Source organism: Callorhinus ursinus, unplaced genomic scaffold, assembly GCF_003265705.2.
Source record: "Callorhinus ursinus isolate GAN/ISIS: 27379988/994484 unplaced genomic scaffold, GSC_fseal_2.0 scaffold2, whole genome shotgun sequence".
In the NCBI taxonomy this organism is placed as follows: Eukaryota; Metazoa; Chordata; class Mammalia; order Carnivora; family Otariidae; genus Callorhinus; species Callorhinus ursinus.
Genome location: NW_027397064.1, coordinates 25,390,442 through 25,411,694, shown reverse-complemented (window position 1 = coordinate 25,411,694; position 21,253 = coordinate 25,390,442). Strand labels below are relative to the sequence as shown.

Genomic DNA, 21,253 nt, shown 5'->3' with positions numbered 1-21,253 from the left:
AGTATAAGATAGAAATAAGTGGAAACACTGGCACATGTGCCCTGTCGCTGCCCAAGGTTCTCTACTTTGCAGTGCCTCTTATATTTTATTTATAAAATAAAATATTTATTTATATTCCATCAGAGTCAGCATATGTTAACAATTTAGCAGAATACGTTTTTCACTAATATCACTGAGCATCTCTTTTCAACCTTTGCAACCAAGAAGGAATCTAAACTCAACCCTAACAGAGCTACTGTTTCATCATGCATCTTTCACTCTCGTGATGGAGATATTTACCACTCACCAGATCTCCACATGTTTATTTATTTTTTAAAGTAATGTCTACGCCCAATGTGGGGCTCGAACTCACAACCCCAAGATCAAGAGTTTCATGCTCTACCGACTGAGCCAGCCAGGTGCCCCACCAGAGCTCCGTTTATCCTCCGTGTTTCCCAACCCCTTACTGAGGCAGAACCATCATGGTTAGTTCAGTCCAGTGAGTGGTAAGAGGAAGTAATGTGTGTCACTTCTGTATTAGAGCATTTAAGAGCTGGTGTGCAGCCCTCTCATGTCTTCCTCCCTGCTACTGTAATCTTGGAGGCCATGAGTTGAGCCACAGAAGAATATTCAGATCGTGGGAGAGAGTTGGCCTGGAACGTTATCCTACTCACACCAGGATTTGTATGAGCAGGATAGAAACCTTTATTGTGCAACGTCTCTGAGACTTAAGTTTGGCTCTTTTGGCTAATCCAGTCCTTTATCCTTTCACCTATTTGTATCCCATTTTTATGGCCTTGAATCAGGTTGAGGTGCTTTGGACAAGACTAGCTAATTTCTACTAAGCCGGCTTAACCCAGTCTGCTAGTCCTCAGCAATAGCCTGGAGTATCAGGTTTGGGAATCAAAGGGGAAAATTCTTACTGTCTCCCTTACCTAGATTCTCTTGTCAACTGGAGCCCATATGTTTTGACTAGGGCTTTTGTTAACTGTCCTTAATTCATATATTTTGAAGTATGTTCCTTAGCAAGAAGCATAGTGTTCTCCAAAAAGGAATTTGGCAAAAGCCCCAAGAAAGGAAGATATTTCTCTCATCTGTCCAAGTATCATTTTGGTTCACTGTAACTTTTGGCTACTTACAAATAAGTAGTGATAATGAGCTGCTTCTAAATGTATTAGGGAATAGAAATGGTTTAGTAGCCTGTTAGACTAAATGATTTTATGTTGGCAACTGCTCTCCTGTTTAAAGACTGCTTGGTTAGTGGATCTTTTCCCAACAGTACTGGCAATTCTGAATGTCCTCAATAGTTGAAATCTTGTTATCATGCACAAGTGCACTGAATTACATAAACTGTTCAAAATCACATAGAGCAGATCGGCAGAGGAGGTAGAGAACAATGTTACTATTCTTTATTTGAGAGCTGAGTAGGCTAATGATAGCCAGTGAGGTCAAGGTTAGCCTTCAGAAATGCTATTCAGGATTCCAGCAACTTCAAGCATCTCGATGTTTCACTTATCTGACAAAGTCTATCAAAAGATGAAAAATAGCGAAGTGATACTTAAACTAGAATATGTTTCAAAGGTTAATGAGTAGTATATCCTGGTCTAACAACCCAGGGAAGATTTTATCTTGACTTTATTGCTTAATGAAACATGGGTTCTTACATCACTCGAGAAAACCACACCTTGGCAATATTTTCTTCCTGAAATTCTAAGTCTGCATGAACTTATCAATCTAACTTCAGTGCTAGGGGTGTCATATAACTTGCACATAAATATGTCAACAGCCAGATACGTATTATATGCAGACTAAGTGCATTGTTTGCACATCTATTTACCTGGGCTATCAACTGATAAAAGCTAATTTTTTCGATAGCCGAACAAGTATCTATCTTGAGTTCCTCATTAAATGATTTACTCAACTTATTTTGTGATGCCAATGTTCTCTATTGGCATCTCTCCCTATTCTCTATTAGGCTAGCCCTTAAATATAGTTCTTAACCAAATTAATGTTGTTGGGTGTTGCCAGTCATGATCTCAACATTTCACACCCAACTCTAAGAGGTTCTGGAAAGTGGCATAAGCAAGCCTGATAGGAATAATGGAGTAGAGAACGGAGACAGAACAGTAGTTGAGTACATTTCAATTTGGTCAAAAAGCTGAATACACTGAATAAAATATGTGCTCAGTAGGTATTTCTAGTAAACTGAAAGTCGCCATTGGTGAGATACCACTTCTCAAGGAGTCCCAAAGCCTTTATGTTTGAAATTGTCTTTAGCCGGAGTTGAGACCTAACACCAGTTCTCAGGGTTTATAAAGAGGTAGCATAGGGGTGTCTGAGTGGCTCAGTCGGCTAAGTGTCCTATTCTTGATTTCGGCTCAGGGCATGACCCCAGAGTCATGGGATTGAGCACCATGTTGGGCTGTAGGCTCCGGGTGGAGTCGACTTGTGCTTCTCCTACCCCCATTGTCTGTCCTACCCGCCCCGCCCCCCAGCTCTAGCGTACCTGTGTTCAAGCTTGCGCTCTCACGCTCTCTCTCTCAAATAAATAAATAAATAAATAAAATCTTAAAAAAAAAAGAGTTGGCATATGGTTGAGAGGTTTGTCCACTTTCTGGCTATGAGATGCTAGGCACTTAAAGTCTGTTGGCCTCAGCTTTCTCATGTTTTAGTGGTGAAAATAATAGTTACTGTCTTAGAGGGTGAGAGTGAGGAATAAGTGAATGAATATATGTGAAGTACTTGGAACACTGTCTGGTGCATAATAAATGCTGCATCAGTGTTTGCTAATATTATCTTAGGGATGTCACAGCCACTCTATATAAGGTATCAAATACTAAGACTGTGTCAAATCATATTCTTAACAAAAACTGTGTTAAAGTAATTTAATCTTTTTGATCTGGAATAAAAATAATCACTTCTACCTGCAGTGTGTTCATTTAAAATGACTATCCAATTTTATGTGCCTCATGGAATAGGCCCTAAGTTGCTTTTAAAAAAACAAATCCCAGATGGCATTTATCTCTTTCTCATAAAATAAAGTCTAGAAAAAAGCATAGCCATTTTAATTTTATAACAAACAAAAAAACACAAACGTCACGATGATGGGTAAATGGGGCATTATTTTTATGACTGAGTACCACCATTTTCTCATAATCATCTCATTCTTTGGCCAATAATTTCCCAATTCTGTTGGAATGAAATTAGCTTTTAAGTGTTCAGGGCTGGAATTTCACTTTCATTGACATTTAACTATTGAGTTAATATGTGGAAAGACTATAAAAGACAGGATATTAGTTTTTTTAATATTGCTTTTAGTATTACTGGAATGATGAACATGTTCTTTGATAACAGGTGTGAGCAAATGTTTTTTTGTAAAGGGCCAAATAGTAAACGTTTGGGTCACGTAGAAATACATGAAAGGCCATACAGCGTCTGTCACAGCTCCTTGACTTTGAAGCACACAGAAGCAGACACGGACAACAAAGAACTGAATGAACGTGGCCATGTGCCAACAACACTGAACTGAGGAAAACAGACGGCAGGCCCGATCTGGTCCATGGACCACAGTTTGCTGACACTTGTTCTATGCAATTCTTTCTTCTTTTTTTTTTTTTTCATTTTTACTAGGGTAAAAGATGCATGCATACATGTGTACTTGCATACTTAGACACATACACGGACATGTACTTCAAAATCATGAAGATGAAGTGTAAAACATGCATATTAAGGAATTTAAGGAAAATAAATTCAGATCGACTTTTTTGATCTGAGCAAGGTGCAGAGCTGCTCTACCATTCTATTTTTGCTCTAAAATCAACCTTCTAACCAAAGCTACCCTTAAAAATTCTTTCAGTAGTCTGAAGTTATTGTGTATAGAACTCTGTATAATAATGTTATATATATTCCAAATTTGAGAACCACTGAGCCTAACTAAAGCTGGGGGGCGGGGGAAAGAGCTGTGTTCAGACGTGTGGGCAGTGCAAACTTTTTTTCCTAAAATAACTGTCAAATTATGTGAGGGATTGGAGAATTCTATTGTGTTCCTTCCCGCCTGCAGCATTTTCTTTTTTCTTTTCTTTTTTTTTTTAATGTTAAGCCTTTCTAACTTTAATATCCATTAATAGACTTGTTTGCTGCTACATATTCTGTGTGAACGCTCACAGATTAAGTGAACTATTACATGTAAAAGCACTTAATACAGGACCTGGCCCAGTCAATATTTGTTACGTTGGAATCAAACCCTGTCTATTCATATCCCTATACACATTGTTCTTTTGAAGGGTGATAGAGAAGAAATGAGCCAACTGCTTCTTGTCTTTCCATGTTTGCATTTTCCTATTGGATCTTGAAGAAGAATTAATAGCTATCAAAATTTCAGTCTTAAGGCCCTTTACTTGGAGAGCGATATCTTCCTTGAGGATGTATGATGGGTCCATCCACTCTACCAGGTGTGAAATCACACAAGCCCTGGTGATAACGCATAGAGATGCATAGATTTAGATACCTGTTGTAAGAGAGCAAGATTTCAAACTGGGCCTCAGCTCTGTCCTGGCATGTAAGGACAAATCACTTATGTGTTGAAGATGATTCCACCTGAGTGGCTGAAGAGGTACAAAGCAAACCTAGTGCCTTCTAGTAAGTGGGTTTATTTCTAGATACCACTTCAATAAGAAGTATCCTGTATTGTTCTAGTGAAATTTGTAAGCAGAACTACTAATCCAGAATGACTTTTAGGATTCTGAATGTCAAAGTAAGTTTAGTACACTATGGGGAAAATTTAATTAGTTGTTAAAAAATTCCTCTCCATCCTGTGCTGGAGGAAATCTATGTGACTGGGCTAGAGGCCCAGTCCTTGAGAGAGATAATTAACAATTTACCAGGATGAATATATTCTCTTGTGAGAGAATACAATTGCCTGCTATTTATTAGCTGAAAACAATTTAAACAATTTAAAATTTTATTTTTCCTTGGCTATAATACTTACGAAGCTTCACTAGAGTAAAGCTAAAAAGTGAGAAAAAGTATGCAACTGTTAACATTTTCATTTCTCTATTCCAAACACCTGAAAGAGCACTTTGCTGGTTGTAAATGCTCAGTGTATGACTATAGAGAACCATCATGAAATTCATCTCATGGCCTCATAGTTACCCAATAGAAAAAGAGAAAGCCATGATTTGAATTTGGTATTATCTACATGATGTAATAGATTTATATGGATCACAGATTAAATGATTAATTTCCTAAATTCTTTTTTTTAACAGAAAGAAGCCACAACATATTATTAACCCTTTGAGAATACAACATAACGAATTTTGCCATTTTACTACTTCCTTGAATAGGTAAGACCCTGTCCTCTCTACAATAAAAGAGTTATCCACAATTGTGAAAAATAACTGTCGACCACATTTTTAAAAAATCTTTATGAAATAAATATCAATTTGTTTTGATAAGGGAGAAATATATATGAATTCTATAGCTAATAGATTTAGGATTATAAAATAGCACTTCATAATGTTTTGAATGATTTAATAGTAAAACAGTGAAAAGATCTTTTTCACTCTTTTAATGAGAACTGAAAACTATGAAATGAGAACTGAACTAAACGTGTTTCTCCTGCTGTGGGCAAAAACACCAGCAGTATTTTCTCAACACTTACTATGTGCCAGATATGACTTGCATGACTTACTTTACGTAACTAACCCCTGTATCCTTACAAGAACTCTGGGAGGAAATACTCGGATCATCCCCATTATACAGATTAGGGGTTTGAGGCAGAGAGAGGAAGCAAGTAGATGTAAGGAGTTCAGCCAAGGTTTTACACGTAGGTCTGAGAGCAGAAGGCACTGGGAGAACACCGGCCCCAGCTATTATTATGAGAATAACGTCATGTTGTCATAGAAATGCCTAGCTTTCAGATTCTCCTATGTTTTGAATTAGTTCTGTCCAAATTTCTGGAAGAAAAAAAAAACATAATGGATGTACCAAAAGAGTCATGGCAGGCAATATTTATTTTGTGTTTGTACTTGTTACTGTACAACTGTTGCATGAGTAAATAAAGGAATGTATATACTTTGGCACAGTTTACAAGCAGAAAGAACTTTTTCTTTTATTTTATATCCTTCTTTAAACTCAAAATCCCTATGTTAAAGCAGAATAATAGGACAGAAAGAATACAAATGAATGACTTTTTATCCTATGAAATGAAGAATGTATTTTAATTTAATTCTTTTTATTAGAAGAACTGAATATCCAATCTTAAATTGGCCACAGCAATATATGCTTTACTGTTTTTATTATTTATCACCTTATTTTTAAGCTAGAAACTTAACAAAATTTTCAAAGAAATATATAGAAAATATTACAATAAATACCAAAGCATCAGCCGCATGGATTAAACAAGTGCTGATATTAAACTTTGTTCAGATCTTTTCTGACAAACTAAATCATCACAGAGAGAAGAAAAGTTCATCTTGCTCCTTTTCCTTTCTGAAAGGTATCACAATCCTGAAGATGATATAGCCTTCCTATGTGTGTTCTAATATTTTAATGGTGTGTGTGAAACAACATGCCATATATTTATTCACATTTTAAAAGTTTATATAAATGGTACCATGCTATAGACATTCTTTTGCCTTCACCCAACATTATATTTAGAGATGCAGCCATATTGATACATGAAGATCTGGTTGACTCACTTTGTCATAAAGTTGACTCACTGTAATGTTTCAGTCATCTGGTGCTTAGTATTATTAATTACTGCATCCAAATAACTTTTAACATTTTGAAGATTTAATGCTAAAATGGTTTAACCATGGCTTTCAAGACATCTTTGTCATTTGTGTATAAAAATCCAAAGTTCTTAATATGTGATACTATACCAATTCTGTTTATGCTTAGTTTTTTTCCTATTAGAAAAGTATTTCCTTTACTAGCTATAAGGATCTTGCTAACTAATGGGACTTGTGGTTTTTTTAAACTGCTTTTGCCATAATACAATAATGAAATCTGTTTTATTTACCCATGGATGAAATGCTAACTATTCCCAAATGCAATGTAAAATACTGCCTTCGAAATTTAAGATACTTAAAAACACTCTCATTTGGCCCATGTTGGTTGCTCATATTTCCTTCAGAAATCATGAGGGAAACTTAAAGAAAAAGGATTTTCTCTAATTTTCTCTAAAATTATAGTTAATTCTAGCATTTCTTTAAGGTAAAAGAAATATCAATATGCATTATTAAGATTTATAGACATAGAATCTTTTATAGCTTATTTTCTTAAGGGAGTCGATGACTCCTCTGGCTCAGTTGGGGAAGAAAGTAGGGATAAACTAGCCTTTGGTGGGCATATCTGAGAAATGCAAGACTGTGTAAGCCTCCCAGGTCAAAAGTGCAGTGCATATTTTCAGATGGGGAAACTGAGGTCCATTTATGTCAGGCAACTTAATCAAGATCATATCGTGATTGCAGAGCTAGATTCAAACTCATTTCTCTTGAATTCCAAAACTATACTGTCTACAAGAAAAAGAATCGAGAAAACCTACCTAACCTATCTGACACAGAAATAGCAGTTTCGGGCGCCTGGGTGGCTCAGATGGTTAAGTGTCTGCCTTCGGCCCAGGTCATGATCCCAGGGTCCTGGGATCGAGTCCCGCATGGGGCTCCCTGCTCCTTGGGAGCCTGCTTCTCCCTCTGCGTCTCTCTCTCTCTCTCCTCCTCTGTCTCTCATGAATAAATAAATAAAATCTTAAAAAAAAAAAGAAATAGCAGTTTCATTTATTCCACTAATATTTACTGGGATCCTTTTATGTGACTTAAAGGGACTGATCTTAGAAAAGCAAGGAAGAGGGGCGCTTGGATGGCTCAGTCAGTTAAGCATTTGCCTTCGGCTCAGGTCATGATCCCCGGGTCCTGGGACTGAGCACCGCGGGGAGCCTGCTTCCCCCTCTCCCTCTGCCTGCCGCTCCCCCCTGCTCAAGCTTACTCTCTCTCAGTCATTCTCTCTCACTTGTTCTTTCTCTCTTTTAAAGTAAATTTTTAAAAAAGAATGAAAAAGAAAGAAAAGAAAAAAAGAAAAGCAAGGAAGACACAACATTAATCCAGAGAGAGAAAACAGGTTGTTTGCAAATGGCAAAGATCCCTTGAGTAATCCCATGAAAGTGACTATTTAATTAGCTATCTCTCTCTTGCTATGCTATCCTAACATTGTTTACCAAGGAATTACCTTTCTGGTCACCTAACCATGCCAATTAGATTAACCTGAATGGGATAATAGGAGTAAAGATGCTTTGTAAATGACATAATCTTTGTAGTCATTTGCTGTTATTACTAATTTTTCTATAAATTTAGAAGTGAATATTTCAAACCTAATACATGTAATTCTAAATGTAGAGCTTGATATATGTATCTGAAGTTTAAGAGTCTTACTACTTCATGTAATAACATCTCTTCGACACAAAAGCCCCATGTAAACACTACAATGAGATGAACAACCCTGACAATTGGTTGATTTTCAGCCTCTACTCCCATTAGAAGTATTTTTTTTTTACCCCCTTAAGCCTCATAGCAGATAATAACAGGACCAAGCTGGCTCCTGTCCAGATGTGATCACATCTCATTATCTCTACTTGTGTCATCGGAGTCCACTCTCATCTTGACCACTGCAGTAGCCTCCTGCGCCTAGTCTCGCTCTCCTATAGTCTGTTGTTCACAGAATGTGATCTTCTATAAATCTTAATCAATTGGTATGACTCCTTTTTTCAAAATCTACCAATGGCTGCCCATAATATTCAGAATAAATCCTAGACTCTTACTGTTGCCAGCAAGGTGCTATACAAGCTGACATCTTTTACCTCCCTGACATCCTCTCAACATCATTTCCCCCCAACTGAGGACAGAGACTGTGTGACATTCTGAGCTGTGTCTAGAACAGTGTCTCCATCTTGGTGGACCCTCACTTGCTAAAGGACTGAATAGGTACGCAAGGGTTACTGTGGAATACACACGATGTCTTTAATGAACATCAGTGATGGTTGTATGCCCTTTTAAGGGTTCTTTCAGTTTGTCTTAATAGAGTCAATTGCTTCTGGAATGCTGAGGAGGTTTCATGCATGATCTTGACACATGATTTTATAGCATTATGATAAAACTGTATTCTACTAGGGTGCCTGGGTGGCTCAGATGGTTAAACGTCTGCCTTCGGCTCAGGTCATGATCCCAGGGTCCTGGGATCGAGCCCCGCATCGGGCTCCTGGCTCAGCAGGGAGCCCGTTTCTGCCTCTCCCCCTGCTCATACTCTCTCTCTCTGTATCTCTGTCTCAAATGAATAAATAGAATCTTTAAAAAAAACTTAATTCTATTGATATATAATCTTGAATCTTAATTTATAGTACCAAAACTACAAAGACAAATCAAGCACAAATCAGCTGGGTAGAAATGAGAAACCCATTTTAAGAGCAGAAAATACTTATTTTATAATTACATGCCATCTTTTATCTAAAGAACAATATCAAGACTTGCTACAGCCTGGGGTGCCTGGGTGGCTCTATCAGTTACGTCCAACTCTTGATTTCAGCTCAGGTCAATGACCTAGGGGTCCTGAGATCTAGCCCCACCTCAGGCTCTGTGCTCAACAGGGGGTCTGCTTGAAGATTCTCTTTCTCTCCCTCTGCCCCTCCCTCCACTCACGATAAATAAATAAATCCTTAAAAAACAAAAAGACTTGCTACAACCCGATATTGCTTAAATTTTGCTTTATCCTCAGAACAGATGTATATCTTTTCATCACTCATTGATGGGTGAATTTTAGCCCTTAAGACAATTTTCTGTAAAATAGGCTGACTTTTTATTTTTACAATATTCCTTAGAGCAGCACTTGATGAGTGTTTATATTGTTGAGAACACTTGGCAAGAGAAAGACAAACAGTCAGACCACAATACCCTCAACAGTTAGGGAAAAGAGAAAGAAAACCTGGTATTTTCACCATCCTCTCTGAAAATAAGTACCTTGACAGGCTGATTACTATCTCATCAGCACTCAGCTCTGGCCCATGGCCCTCTCTCTGTGTGAGTAATTTTAAAGGCAGATTAAACATTCTAAAAATAAACTCTATTGGTAAATGAGGCTATCTGATGTTTCCTTTATGAAAGCCTCTTCTCATCTGTAGTATCAGCTGGCCGTTATACTCAGACCCCAAATTGTTCTGCTTCTTACTGAGCAAAAACCTATTCCAGGGGTGAGGTTTTAAAGAAAGACGTTTCATGGTTAACTAGAGACAGAAAAAAGGAGAATTGCCCACATACTGTGGCAGGAGTTAAAATAACAATAACAGTCCTCCTACTTAACAGGCTGACTCATAAGCACATTCTACTGATTCCTCGGCAATTCCAAGCAGATTGTTTGGGCTGCAATTCTGTAGGCAGAGGTGGGCACCACCTGCTGCAAAAGGCTCTAGTTCTTGTCAGGGGGGTGCTATTAGTAAGTCTTGCCTTTTAACAGTTTGGCCAAATGGAGATGGGAAAAGACAGCAATTTGGTGCTGATGAGCACTTTTTCTAATGCTTAGACTCTAAAGAATGGTTATTATGCATTTAGTTCTTTTGCTGGCCATGAGTGTAAGTCATTTAAAGGAAACTTCCTGTGGAAGGTCTTAAGAGTCAAATCTTGTTGGATATTTGCCTTCTGAAAATTCTTGACAATCAGTTGCAGTAGCCTTATCTCCGTCAATTTGGGAAAGGAGTTGAAGCCAATGGAATCTACTTTTTTGCTTAAACAGAGGAAGGAAAATGATGTGGTTACCAAGGTACCTCATAATCCAAGCCTGGACACCCTTATTCCCTCTGCCTGGCCTCCAGTACCTTTCCCTGAGCCTTTTGGTGCCCTTTGATGAGTTGCCCTTTTCCTGACACTTTTACAACCTGCCTCTCCTGCATGCTGGCACCACGTGACTTTTTTTCATATACATCAGATCATTTCTTTTCCTACTTAAAAATTTCCTATAATATAAAGTATCCAACTCAGTAAAGACCCTTCAAAACTGGGCTCCAAGCAGCCATTTCTAGACAATCTAATTTCTCTGTCCTACTCAGTCACCTTTCCTTCGTTCTAACCACCGCAGAAACTTGTTTCTTCTTTAACTTACTTATTTCTCTTGGTAAGCCATGTTTTTCTCACGTTGCTCTTGTCTTTGTTATTTCTGCAAGTCTTGCCTGAATACCCATTGTCCCCTTGTCTGACGTAGAAAAGCTATGTGTTTTCAATCCATATGTCATTCCTTCTCCAACCCCCCCAAAATGATATTAAGTGTGCTTTTGGGGGAGAAGGGGCTTCCATAGACCTTTTAAGTGTATCTAAACTCCAGAAAAGGGAACACCTAGGGGGCTTTGTTGGTTAAGCGTCTGCCTTCAGCTCAGGACATTATCTCAGGGTCCCAGGCTCAGCAGGGAGTCTGCTTCTCTCTCTTCCTCTCACTCTGTGCATGCTGTCCCTCACATTGTCTCTCAAATAAATAAATAAAATCTTAAAAAAAAACTACAGAAAAAAATCATCTTGGTGTGTAATTATTTCCATCTCTGGCTTTCTCCCCAACGCTGAGAAGTCCTCAAAAGCAAAAGTTTTGTCTTTGCCATATTTGTGCTTCCGGGACCATGTCATCAGATTTGAAACAAAATAATATTTTAATCAACTGTTATTAATAGCTAATAACAATAATGAATAATGAGTAAATAATGATTGGAAGAGAATGTGGCCCATAAATGAAAGATCAAGGAGGGGGAAAAGATATGGGTTGTAGCCCGAGGTAGCAGATTTACAAAATGGGTTTTAAGGTGGCAGTGGTTGCTTTATTGTCATTTCTTTTGTGTGTATGACTGCTGCTAACAACAGTAGGTTTATAGTCAGAAAGTAAAGAGAGGAGAAAGTGAACACCGTGAGTCCCCAAGGAGACAAGTTAGGAAACAAAGCTTTGGAGGAGGCAGGAAAAGCTATGTTAAAAGACAAAAAGATTAATATTAACAAAAACGGGGGCCACCTATCCCTCTAAGGAAGTGTGAAGCCAGTGAGGAAGGATGAAAAGCCTGAGGAGACCAAAGTAGAGGATGTGTCAACGCTTCTATCTTCTACCATCTTCAGGAAAGTCAGACCTTCCACTTTGTCCTTCGCAAACATGAGACTGTCCTAAGATTCTCTGAAAGTGACTGCAAATTCTGTCTCCACCTTGGCCACGAGACAGATGTTACAAGAGGACCGAGGGAAAGGCTGGTCCCTCTCTGCTCATCCACATCAGAAAGTGGAGGGCCATTAAGAGGGTGATTGCGGAAGAGCAGGAAATGCTCCTTGCTCAGGTTTGCCTACCAGCTTCCCCCATTCCAACACCCACAAGTTGTCCTAGTTGCTGCCAGGATTTGCAGTGTAGGCCATAAATGGAGTCTCATTTAACTGTATGACTTCTATTGGTATCATCCTTTTTTTTTTTTCTAATCTCATCATACATTTCTTCAAACCAAGTATATTAGTTAGGATGGATCTAACTGCTAAAACAAATAGATGCAGAAATGTATTATCACTTTATTTCTTGCTCACTTAACAGTTCTGCCTCGGTGTTTAGGTTGGGAGCCTGTCTATCCTTCCCATAGTCAATCAGGGATAGAGATTTGTGGGATTCCTTTCAGACAATGGGATCTTTCCATTCATGATTTTACTTTGTCATTGTCTCCATCCAGCTGGTAGGGGGGCAAAGACCAAGGAGGAGCACATGGGAGTTCTAGAAGAGCCAAACTTCCATTGGTTAGAGCTAAATCATATGACCACACCTAACTGTAAGATTAGATAAGAAATATACTCCTGCTGTGTGCTCAGGAAAAAGAAGAAAGAGATTCTGATGAACTGCTAGCAGTCTCTGTGATACCAAAGTAAAATCTGTCGCCAGTATAATATGTTTGAACATTTGGATCAAATAACTCAAACCCTGGTGAGAATAGATGCCAATCATACCATAGAAACAAAACTGTGAATCATAATCTCAGTACCATGTTAAAATAGTAAATGTATTTGATATATCAGTTTATCAAAGTTAATTTTTACAGTACTACACAAATAAGATATTTTTTAAACCTTCCCTATAGAAATAAGCATTATATAATGGCAAAAAAAGCATAGTGCCCAAAACCGCTTAGTTTTTTTCAATAACTTCTTTTTTTTTTTTTAAGATTTTGTTTATTTATTTGAGAGAGAGAGAGCACAAGAGGAGGGAGGGTCAGAGGGAGGAGCAGACTCCCCACTGAGCTAAGAGCCCGATGTGGGACTCGGTCCTGGGACCCTGGGATTATGACCTGAGCCGAAGGCAGACGTTTAACCGACTGAGCCACCCAGGCGTCCTTTTCAATAACTTCTTGTTAAGTGAATCAGTTGATTAATTAATAGATGAAGAAAGCTTCATTGGGGAACAAAATAAGTGCTTGTACTTTAATGAATTTCTAAAATTCATTATAAAAAGACATGATTGGGATAGTCAAAACTCATTTTGAACCAAAGAAGGATGTTCCCTTTTAAAGAAAAATAATGAGTAAAGGTAAAATATTGAGGGGGAAAAACCCACAGTTTGTACTTTTGCAAAAATTTTTAAAGAATTTTTATGTTTTGATGAACTCACAAATAATCATGTATAAGCCTCATAGTATATTTTGTATTTGTTCCATGTATTTATTTGGAGTAAATATTGCTATTTATATGAAGGGTAGCAGTGCATCTATTTTTTTATGAGTGGAATATTGTGCCACAGTGTTGCATAAAAGCCATTTTATCAGCTAAATATTCTATAAAATCAACTTGTCTGCTAAACAATTCTGTCGTGGAGTTTCAGTTTCCTGTGACTATGGAATGGTTGGGTGTGTGAAAATACTACATTGCAGTAAAGGTATGATCACTGGTTTTCCCTGGAAGGTTAAAACTCCTTTTCCCCTTTGAGAATAGGTAGCAATTTAATCAGGTTCTCATGGCATCAGAGAGCAGTTAAAAATGAAGAAACCCTAATAAAACTGGCCTTTTCTACAAGCGTAGAAAGAAAGGTAGTCTGAGGTTTCAGCCTGTGTGGGAAGAATGGGAAATGATGAACAAAAATCCAACATGGCGGAACCCGGAGGCTGATTCCTTCCGTGTCTCTGTCAGATCTTTTTTCCTGAGAAGTAGAATGATTTACTTAAACCTGCTAATTTCTTGCGATAAATTTTTTTTTTACTCTTTTTCCCTTCTCACCCACCCCCTGCACTTTTTTTTTTTTAATGAATGTCAAGGACTCCACTTGTACCATGTGCTCAGTAATTACTGCAGAAGGCAATTTGAGTGTGAGACAGTTGCAGACTCTGTAAGAGAAATTTAGAATTCACTAAAGCAAATACTTTAGTGAGGGGGTGCCAAAGCTTGAGTCATTTAAAACCATTGTGAACAGAGCTCTAGGAAAAATCTGGTCGTAATCAATCCTGAATAAAAAGCAAAGGACCAAAACAATCAAAAAGACCTTTTTCCAGAACAGACTGCTGTGATACTAGAAAGTTCTTGCCACTGGGAAGCAGTGTGTACACCTTCTTGTTTTTACTTCTTGTAGTCCTTTTCAGCATGTGTTTACAATCAAAGTTGGTCTTGTTCTTGGAACCTAAGAATTCTAAAGGAAACTTTGTTTTAAAAAGCACCCTGAGCAGCGTTTGCATTTTCTTGGACTTCACCTCCTCGGAGATGCTTCTCTGACCATCCTATCGAAAATAGTGCCTTCCTCTTGCCTTACTGTCTTCTTCTCATGTTCAATTTTAGATTAAATATATTAAATTTAGTAATTTAGCATGAAAATAAAGTTAATATTCTTATATGAAATATAACATTTTATATTTTAATTAGGGTTTGAGTTACTGTACAATCACCTCATTAAAATGTGACTTTCAAGAGGATAGGAATTTTGTATGACCTGTGGCATTTTGAGACCCCCCCATGTGTCAATATAAATATCTTGTATCTTCCCCCATCTCCAATTCCACTGCTACCTTCATTCAAACTCTTAATTGCTCACTCATTAATTATTGCATTATTGACCATCTATCTACTTTTCCTCTTTCTGATCATAACTTTCTGCCACCCTTTCTCTGACTCATTTTATCAGCATATGTTCAAAGTTTCTCAGTGGTGTGCCATTAATAACAATACAAGTTATACTGCACAGCCTGACAAGCAGGGTATCTCATCATCTAGATGCTTGCCTCTCTTGGCAGCATCTTCTACTACCCTTGTTTCTGGCATCCTCAAACATCCTTGTTTTCCAGCACATTTCCAGCTCTCTCACCACATCTCTGCACATCTCTGCATTGTTGTTTTTGTGTGTAGAATTATGCCCTTGCCACCATGAATATAACATTGAAAGCAAGTTTGTCATTCTGAAGCCTCCCATGAATTTCTGATTTCTGATTTCTGATTTCTTAGTAACTTCCATTAACTCCTTTTATACCTCTATTAAAGCATATATCGTATTGTCACCTAAAAACTCCTTTTATACCTATATTAAAGCATATATCGTATTGTCACCTAAAAACATGTAGTTTCTATCAGTGGCTCCTGAAGACCAAAAGTGAGTCTTGATAGTATTTGCATATCCTCAGCATCTAGAACCATGCCTATGACATAATAGGTGTTCAATACATATTGTTAAATTTCACCATCAGAGGAGAAAATTTTCTGATCTCATATTTCTCTCTTTTATGGCCCATGCTTAAGGTACTTGCCCTCACTTTTTATTTTCTTGTAGATAAGGATGAGGGAGGTAGTCTCTGTCTTATTTGTAAAGTATTCCTGAAAGATTTTATTCTTTCCTAAGAAATGTTGGTTTCCTTTACATTTCAGGGCTATGGTTTCTCAAAGGAGATGTGACTTTGTCTCATAATTTCTATTATCCTGAGTTTACCAAGAAAATATTTATGTTTAACTGAAATGTTTGTTTCCTTTTGTCTCAGATTAAAAAGCCAGACATGGGATATAGTTTTAGTTGTAATATTTAATTCTAATTTATTTTTTCAGTTAAAACAAAGAGAGAAAAAGGTTAAAAAAAGATGAAATTAAATCTTGCTACTTAGAAATTCTCAGCCAAAATGTCCACTGGAAATACGGATCTCATGTCATAGTAAAGAATGATTGTTTATAGCCATTTTCTTGGAGAAAAGCGGTTATCTAGAACATTTTTATATCACTGAGTTTCTTGATTCCATCTTGAGTTCACATTTTTTACATAGCTCAACTCTGAAATTCCTAACTTAAATTTGGAGAATTTCCTCTCTTTGATTAACCTCCTATTTTAGCTAAAAAAAAAAAAAAAAAATTTTGAAAAAGTCAAAGAAGCAAATCTTTTGGTCCCATACTTTGTTGGGTAAAAATATTGCTTTTTCCATCTATTTCTGTCACACATTTTTCAATAGTCTCATCTAGGATCAAGAGAACTGGCCCTCAGCGTACCTGGATGGCTCAGTCAGTTAAGCATCCAGCTCTTGCTTTTGGCTCAGGTCATAATCTCAAGGTCATGAGATCAAGCCCCTTGTCAAGTCCCATGTCAGGCTCTGTGCTCAGTGGGCAGTCTGCTTGAGATTCTCTTTCTCTCTCTCTCTCAAATAAATATTTTAGATAGATAGATAGATAGATAGATAGATAGATAGATAGATAGATAGAATGAACTGGCCCTAAGTGTAGATGAGTGGTCTACTAGTACTTGGTTTGGCCAAATGGAGATCTATGAGCCATGCTGTAAAAGTCTTATGCCCACCCTCTCTAATCTGAAGCTATATCTTAACATTTCTCTTTGATAATAGTACATCACATTCTTTATAGGCTTTCATAAATCATAAGAAAAACATTTTTCATTTTACTTATCAATGTTTAAACATTTTGAGAAACCTTAAGTAGATTTTGTGATTTTTTTCTTTGTTTTGAACCAAAGACTTGATATACAGCCTTTAAAAAGACCATGTAGAAATAGTCCATATGCTTTTCCGTTGTTGAGAAGCCATTTCTTAGTCTATATATTTACTTCTGGTGCCCAAGTTCTTCAGCATGGGATTGAAAAGAATTTCAAAAAATAGTTTCAGAGATTAACACTGGCAGAGACAGGAAGATTCTCCGGATGTTCCTATTCATTGCTTCTATAAAAATATTCAGGTGACTTCTTGGACTTATATATCAAAAATCTAAAAATTACAAAGTGCCAAAGGAAAGCTCGGACAGAACCTACCTAAATGAAGCAGATTTACTGCTGTCATGCTCTTCTTGCCTCAGTTCATCTGGAAACCCAGGAAGGTGAGGAGCAGTCCATAGTGACCTTTTCTTTTTCAGAGATGTTACCACCAGTAACACCGCTAGCCTGTCCAGAGATTTCTCCACAGCCCTATCTGTCCCCATCTCTCTCCTCCTACTGCCATTAAAAAAAACATAAAGTTCCTATCCTTTATCACGTTAAAAATGTATTGGATTTAAATTAAAAGTAAGCACAATTAAAATATTAAAAATTTAATGTATTTCAAAAATTTTGTGATTTTCCTAGAAATGTGTTTCATTTTAAAATGAATTTAACATTTTTTACATTTCAAATCATGTTTTTATTTGCTCTTGGCCAATGTTAAGTCTGCTATTTGCCTGACTTGCCCATGATAAGTCAATTTTTATACCAAAATGTTTTACCTATGGGCCCACCATATAATATTGCCACATGTGTGCCTACATTAAGACCTTCACATATAAAACTGGAATATATTGTCTTTTTAGAAAAATTTATCATTGTGGATATTTGTTGACTTGAGTATTTTTTCCAGATCCATCTTTTACCTTCTCATAAACATAGACAAATACATACATTTCAGTCCTGGAGGATTTAGCGAATTTATGTCACTTCATATCACTCCAGAAGTTGGGCAGAATACAAATAACAAGCCATAAAGATTGACCTGATTTCTAGAGTTCACTCCAGGGTACACAAAGGTATGTCTGCTCAGAGAGAGAAGTCAAACAGTATATGAAGACAGTTGGGTCAGACCTGAGTTAGGAGGGAATTCCAAATGATGAGACCCAGCTCAACTGATGGAGCAAACAAGGCTATTTTCAACATAGAGTCCCCCCAAGTCACCATCACAGCTATAGCAGTGGCATAGCACAACATAGCACATGGGCTGCCTGAAATCCAAGAGAAAGGAAAAAAAAAAAAGAAAGGAGAAATTGATCTTCTGTGTAGGACTCACACTTCTTATATGACTTATAGTTTACTTTTCTTTAGAAGAAAATTAATATTAACTAGATGTGGGGCTCTCCATGAATATAGATGGTTAATATACTTTAGAATGCATGTAATGCAAATATTTTGTATTCTTCCATTTTTTTCTTTTTAAATACATATGACTCAGAAGGTTTATATTCACATAGCACCTGCTATGTCCTCTCTCACTGCATTTACTGTGTTATCTGTAACCTATATTTTTCACCCATATCTGCCTTCCTCAACTGCTTGTGGTCAGAATCCATAACTTAATCATCGTTGTATTCCAAATGCCTAACACGATTTCTGGTATAAAGCTGGTATTCAATAAATGTTGATTGAATAAGATACCAGAAAGCATAGTAAAACGATTGATGATTGATAATGATCTGAAAATTAGATGAAGGCTCACTACATACTCATTAAAGTAGTTTATTATAAACAGTGCCTCTCAAGGAAAAATCTAGATCTTCAGTCGTGTGGGCTCTGACTTTTTCTCAACATTCTTCATTTTTTTGTTTGAATATCTGATCAGATGAATGCAGACCTGACCAGACTCGTGTGTCTCTGTAACCTGCTGTAACATCTCAAAAAGGGGGGGGGGGGGAAAAATATTAGCAATTCAATCTTACATTGCACATCAAAAATCAAGTGAAATATTCTCTAACACTGTATAGTTCAATGAAAAAGAGCTCTTCAGAGGTATTAGCTGAATGAACTACAAACCGAAATCAAGAAAATAAGGTAGGGGAGCCTGGGTGGCTCAGTCAGTTAAGCATCTGCCTTCAGCTCAGGTCAGGATCCCAGGGTCCTGGGATCAAGCCCCACATCTGGGAGCCTGCTTCTCCCTCTCCCTCTGCCATCCTCCCTGCTTGTGCTCTCTCATTTTCTCTCGCTGTCAAATAAATAAATAAAATCTTTTTGAAAGAAAGAAAATAAATTTCTTTCAAAATGGCATAAAACAGTATTTTTATCATTCCCCTTCTTACAACAAACAGATGGATGTAAGTAGGTAGATGATACATAAAATAGAGAAACTTGATAAGGCATTTTGTTAAAAGAATAGAGTATGGTTTCTTTTCATTAATTAAGATTTTGAACATAGAATCCAGGCTCTCACTTGAATCCCAGTCACATTAGCACAGTCCAGGCCTACAGGCTCCTTTCCTAAAGGGACTGGGTCTAAGGGATGTTTTATCTATATTCATGCCTCCTTCCAATTCACTTTGAGTACCACTGCAGGATCAGTCATTTTACAAAATATGCTTGGTTGTGTCACTCCTTTCTCTCACAGCTTTCATGGGTGTTCTGTGGCCTTTCGGACAGAAGCTAGGCATGGCTTCCCACCTCCTTTGACAATTCCGCCATTGTCTTCTTCTCGGGCTCATTTCCCCATGTCCCACTTCACTTCTGGACCATAGTGAACAATCATGGGCTTCACACATGTTCCTCATTCATTTGTTTAGTAAACATTTGTTGTTGAGCCTACTTTGTGCCCCACGCTGTGCTAGGTGCTGGAGGTGCAGAGGTGAATTAAACACAGCCCTCTCTCCAGGAGCTCACAGCCTCCTGAAGAAGACAAAATAGGGAGGAGCATTCAACACAAAGTGGAAACTGGAGTTTCAGGATGCCAAAGTGATGCCTAGGCTGAGTCTTAAAAAATGAGATGTGATCCTCCGTGCTCATTCTTCCTATACAGATTCCCCCCTTTTCTTTGGCCAGCACCTACCTGTCCTTCAAACTCAGCTCACGTGTTACTTCCTCCTGGAAGGGGCTGTTCATGTCCCTCTACAACTTCCTATCTTTTTTTTTTTTTTCTTTTCCTTTGTGAAACATTTTACTGGGGGCGGTTCACACATTCTGACCCTGTCTTAGGCCAGAGAGTGACGAGAGGATGGTAGGAGCTCTGGGACCCTGAGGTGGCTCAGATGGAAGCTGCAAGAACCATGTCCCAAGGCCTGCTCCTTGGTGCCTCAGTTTTCCCTTTTATGAAATGGGACAGTTATGTTCCCTTCCAGGTTAGAAACACTCTTTGATAAAAGTGGGGCAAAAGCCACAAGAAAGAGGTTCTCCCCCCCCCCCCCCCAGGACCTGCCTCAAAGTCCCTACCACATACCGTGGAGCCAGAAAAAGGGAATTTGTCCAAGAAACCCTGTCATCCCGTGGTCCCTGCTGTGGGGATGGGAGGAGTGCAGCTCGCTCTGAGTACCTGGAAGCTGGGGCAGGGACAAAGGGAGATGCTTGTCTGGACAACATCTTGACTTTCCAGGATACAGCTTCCTGTCTTATCGGCATGTACCATGCTGTATTTTTGTTGTTGGTTTGTCTGTGAGATCCTTTAGCAAAAGGGCTGTATATTTTTCTTATATCTTCAATGCATCCATTCCTTATTGCCTGTTACATAGAGCCTTTCTATTAATGTTTTAGAGACAGCTTTCAGTTACTTGTTTAATGAATTAAGATTTGTAATCTTAGAATTGAAAAGCATTTTAGCAGCCATTGTTCCATCAGTCAAAACTACAATTGATTCTATAATAGTCATAATAGGGTGGACTTTTGGCTTTTGCTTAAAGACATCACTGTCAAGGAGTGCATTAGGTTCAAAGAAATACAGATAAATTCTATGACATTATATGGCAAGTCCAAATACTTACAATATCTGGAATAAGCTTTTAATCTAAACAGGTTAGAGGCAGCATCACATGGCCTGCATTGTGGAAGGAGAATTGTTCATCAAAGATAAAGGAACTGAGTAGATCAGATAAAGTATTAGGAAGCAGGATAAATGATATCTTGTTTATAATTCCCCAGGTCTTCATCCTTCCTTCTGTCTTAAATAGCTGAAAGCAGATTCCTTTTATGGAAAACCATAAAGTCATTAATTTTTGCTTATATCTTTCTATACCTCCTTCACTTCCAATTCTCCATCCTCCATTTATTTTCTTTTCATGATGACCATTTTCTTCTCCAGCATTTTGGCTTTTGTTTGGTTGGTTTTTGTTTT

General features: G+C 37.7%; 1 protein-coding gene across 20 annotated transcripts in view; it reads left to right on the top strand.

Annotated features, from left to right (window-relative positions):
• Positions 1 to 21,253, top strand: part of MAP2 (microtubule associated protein 2) — a 280,936-nt gene that overhangs the window by 169,090 nt on the left and 90,593 nt on the right. For 17 of the 20 annotated variants that reach the window (XM_073879237.1, XM_073879241.1, XM_073879238.1 and 14 more), the window contains one exon: positions 5,244 to 5,321. The exons of the other annotated variants lie outside the window; for them this stretch is intronic. The gene's annotated coding sequence lies outside the window, so the exon portion shown is untranslated. The remainder of the gene's footprint in view (positions 1 to 5,243; positions 5,322 to 21,253) is intronic. 20 annotated transcript variants of the gene reach the window in all.